This window comes from Hordeum vulgare, chromosome 1H (genome assembly GCF_904849725.1).
Source record: "Hordeum vulgare subsp. vulgare chromosome 1H, MorexV3_pseudomolecules_assembly, whole genome shotgun sequence".
Taxonomy (NCBI): domain Eukaryota; kingdom Viridiplantae; phylum Streptophyta; class Magnoliopsida; order Poales; family Poaceae; genus Hordeum; species Hordeum vulgare.
In genome coordinates, this window is record NC_058518.1 from 249,691,890 (window position 1) to 249,696,823 (window position 4,934).

Here is a 4,934-nt window from a genome sequence, read left to right on the forward strand (position 1 = left end):
GCCCATTTTTCCCCCAGTTGCAAGTCCATCCCCGAGACGGAACTTGCTTGACCCCATTTTTGGTTCTAGTTGCAATTCCACCATCAACACGCAACTGGGGGCGAAATATCAAGACGCTCGACCCATATTTTTTTGTCATAGTTGCAATTCCACCCTCGACACGAAAGTCCGTTAACTTGACCCATTTTTTGTGCGAATTGCAAGTCAACCATCGACACACATTTTTCTTTGGGGGCATGATAACCCACAAGTATAGGGGATCATGACAGTCGTCACGGGTAGTATTTCACCCTATTTTATTGTTTTGACACAAGGGATCCAAAGAATATTTATTGGCCATAACGGTTGAGTTGTCAATTCAACCACGCCTAGGATATCTCTTTACAACAAGGATTTAGTAGCACATCAAATGGTAGTAGTAAGAGTAAGAATGATAATACCAGTTTGCTAATAGTAGTAACACTAGTAACGATAGCAATTGAGTAGCAGGTGTGATAGTCGCAACAACAATAGTAACTTAGCAAAATTTAGTATATGTAAAGCATGGGCACGTGGATCAGCGATGAATAATAATTTAGATGACATTGATCATGTAAAATTTACACACTAGGGCGACACAGAAGTAGCTCCAATTCATCAATATAACGTAGGCATGTATTTCCTATATAGTCATACGTGCTTGCGATAAGAACTTGCATGACATCTTTTGTCCTACCCTCCCGTGGTAGTGGGGTACTATTGGAAACTAAGGGATACCAATGGCTTCTTTTAATAGAGAACTGGAACAAAGCATTAACACATGGTGCATACATGCACTCCTCAAACTATGACAATCATTGGAAAGATTCCCAATTATTGTCATCTTGGGGTATGCGGATCAAGACACGTAATAGGTGACTACAACTTGCAAGATACGATCCAAATCAATCTCATATTCATGAAAACATAATAGGTTCAGATCTCAAATCATGGCACTCGGGGCCTAGTGACAAGCATTAAGCATAGCAAAGTCATAGTAACATCAATCTCAGAACATAGTGGACATTAGGGATCAATCCCTATCAAACTTAACTCATTATAAGATCAATCTCATCCAATCCCACCGCTTTTGAGCAAGCCTACAAAGAAATTACGCACTCCGAGTGGTGAGCATCATGGAAGTGTTGATGAATAAGGGTTGGTGATGACGACAACGATAAATCCCCCTCTGTAGAGCCCCAAACGGACTCTAGATCAGCCCTCCGGAAGAAGAACGGGAGGTGGTGGCAGCCCCGTCTCATGAAATGCGATGAAAACTTATCTATTTTTTCTCTGAAGATGTGATTTTATAGGACTAGAATTAGGGTCGGAAGAGCCACGTGGGCCCCACAAGCCATCAGGGCACGACCAAGGGGCACCTTGTTGGCTTGTGGCCCCTGGCAGCGTTTCTCCGGCAGGTCTTCGCTCCACAAATCCATACAAATGCCAGAAATAATTCACAAAAAGTTTCATTGGATTCCGAGAAGTTTTATTTCTACAAAAAAATAACATCAAGATAGTTCTAATAAAAACAACACCGGTCCGGGTTAGTTTCACTCAAATCATTCAAGTTAGAGGCCAAAACCAGAGCAAAAGTGTTTGGAAAAGTAGATACGTTGGAGAGGTATCAACTCCCCCAAGCTTAACTCATTGCTTGTCCTCAAGCAGTTCAGTTGATAAACTGAAAGTGATAAATAAAATTTTTACAAACTCTTTTGGTCTCGTCGTTATAGATATGCTTAGCTAGTGTTCAAATTTTCAGCATAGATCATAAATAAACACATCCATGATAATAATTTAAGCATCATATCCAATCATAGCAATACATAACCAACTAGCGAGCAATAATAAGATATCTCACATGTCAACATTTTTTTCCAAAACAATCACGATATAATATTGTGACATGGTAACTCGCCAGCCCTTTGTGAGACCACAAAACATAAATACACAGCACCTCTACGATTCAAGAGTGACTAAATATTATAATTCAAAACAGAGAAGATCCTAGTCATACTCGTATCCAACATTGGCTAGACTCAATGCATGAAATGACAATAGTACTCTCCAATTTAGTGTTGTAAGTAAGAGGGTGATGGCTCAACACAAAATTGAATAGATAAGCCCTTCGCAGAGGGAAGCATTGATTTGTAGAGGTGCGAGAGCTCAAGTTTTTAAAGGAGGATTGGAAATATAATTTTTGAGTGGTGTTCTTTACTGTCAATGTTACGACAAAGCCTTTTATTATCTTCCATTCTGAACTCATCATTCGTGGTTCCCAAACAGAATTGTAAAGTTCTAACATCCCAAATTTTGGAATGTTAATATAATTATTAGATTGTTTGTTTGTTTGCTTGAGTGATTCAAACTTGAGTGAAATTTGAAACTTTTCAAAAACTTTTGAATGAGAGGGAATAAAATGACTTTCCCCATCTCCGATGAATTCAAATTCAATCTTTTAAAAGCAAAGAGAGAGAATGACATGACTTCTTCAACTAATGAGAATTTGAACGGAGTTTGCATTTGAATCCTTTCAAAATATTTGCCCTTGCTTCTTTATTTTTCTTCCCCGAGAAAATGCCCCGACAAAATTCTTGCACGCAAGAAAGAGCGGAGGAAAATGACCCTCCAAAATGTGAGGCATTTCTGAAATATTTTTGAGCCAAGAAGACCCAAGTTTTATGGAGAAAGTATTTTGCCAAAAGAAAATAAAGCCTTAGGGATTTTTTTGAAAAAAACATTTTTAAAAAAGTTTTTATTTTTGCCTTGGAAAAATGTTAATCGGGTAGAGGATATTTTTCTGATCATTTTGGTATATAATACCCTATAGTAATTATTTTATTTTTTTCCTTTTATTTTTGTTTTAGTTTCAGTAAAAAAAAGGAAGCGGGAGATATTCTGGGGCTGATCCCCATCGCCAGGAACAGATCCCCTGCCCAACCGCAGCGCCAGACAACCCCCACGCCAACTCTTCTTTATTTTTTATTTATTTTTCTTCTTTTCCCCCTTTCCTTTTCTTTTTTTCTTTTTTTTCTTCTCTCTCTCTTTCCTTCCCTCTTCTTCTTCCTTCCTTCCCTGTTCCCACGTGAATTTCCTTCTCCCAGCGAACCTGAAATTTCCATGGCCGGCTTGACTTCCTTCCCTCCTCGACGCCCCCCTTTCCCCTATAAATACCGACTGCCCCGGCCCTCCCCTCGCCCCGTTCCGCCTCGCCGCCGCCCTACCCAAGCCACGCCACCCTCCCTGCTGCCTCACTGGAGCGACACCAAAGAATCGCCCCGCCACCCTACCGCGCCACCGCAGCCTCCCCGCCCCAACCGAGACCACCATCGAGTTCCCCTCGTCCACCGCGCTCCATTTCCCCCCTTAGACAAACCCCTCGCCGCTCCACGCTACCGCTCGTCACCTCGCCGGAAACCGAGCTCCACATGGAACTCCCCGGGCGCGTCCCCGACCGCCCCGACTCCCCTTCGCTTCGCCGACGACGTCGTTCGACGGAGGAGACCCGCCGCCAACGTCCTCCATCGCACCCCCACCACCGCCGGTGACCTCCCCACCTCGCCGGAGTTCTTCCTCTCTGTCTCCCATGGTGAGATTCACGAAATCCCGTATTGCAGTTTTTTCAGAAAATTGCAAGCTTAGAAAATTCATATCTATTATAGTCTATAACTCCGAATTAGATGATTCTTTTTGCGCTGGATCAAAAATTTTATGTAGTTTCTGCAGATATATAATTTGTCTATGTTTGGATTTATAAAATTTGAATTAGATCAGATTTGATTTAAAGTTTGTTTTGCTTATACCAGGAGTTTAAAAATAGCTTTTAAATTAATTCTTTTTGCTACTGTTTCCTATTGATCACATATTTCAGTAGTTTAAGTTTCATTTTTTTAAATATTTTTACTTAGGGTTTTAAGCAAAACAGATTCTGTTTTAGCCTTTTTTGTTTTCTTGCTATTTCTTTTGTATTAATTGTTCTTAATTTGTTTTTTTTTGTAATTGTGACAAGTTATATTTTGTTTTTGATATTTACCAGTAACTTTTCAACAACAACAAAATTTTATTTTATTTATTCTTATTTGTTTGCATGGAATCAATTCTAGTTCTATACTAACTTGCGAATTGATTGCATTGCTAGTTTGATTTCCTATTTTGAAAATACTTATAAAATAATATTGTTTTGTAAATTTTACTTCCGTTATCTTAGTTATTTTATATTTTGTTTTCTGTTATTTTTTCTATTTTAGTGTTTTATTTTCAGTTAGAACAAAAACTATATAGTGTTTGATGTAGTAGAAGGCTTCCTAGCTTCTTTGAAGTTTCCTTTGGATTTTTATCCGCTCTATCTTATTGATTTATGATTGCATCAACTTTTATTACTGTTTGTTAATTGATTGCTAGAATGATTGCTAGTGTGAGTGCTTATGTGAATACTTTGTTTGATTATATAGATTTCATCGGAGAGTGACGAATAGTTCTATCACGTATTTCCCGAGAACGAAAATTCTTCTTCATCAACATCACCAGGCAAGTCATTTGATCATGTATCACCTACGTTTCATGCATCGTAGTTCTACCATCCTATGCCCAATTGCATGCTGAGTAGGTACTTGGAAATTATTATGGTTACATATTGTAGTATCATGTGGTAGGCACCCAACAACCCCGTTACTTGGCCCAGGACGACAAATTTCATATTGCTATGCTTGAGTAGACGGGATTCTGGTTGAGAGTTTACCACGAGTGATGCGAGAATAATTTAATAACCAAGACCGGTTAAGTCAAGACTTTTCAAGACCTCGTGATGCAATGCAACTCTGGGTGAAGGACGGTTGATCGGCTCCCTGGAGAAACCAGTGGATGACCTGGGATGCTGGAGACGGCCATGACATCCTGCGGAAAGCTTCACCCAGGCT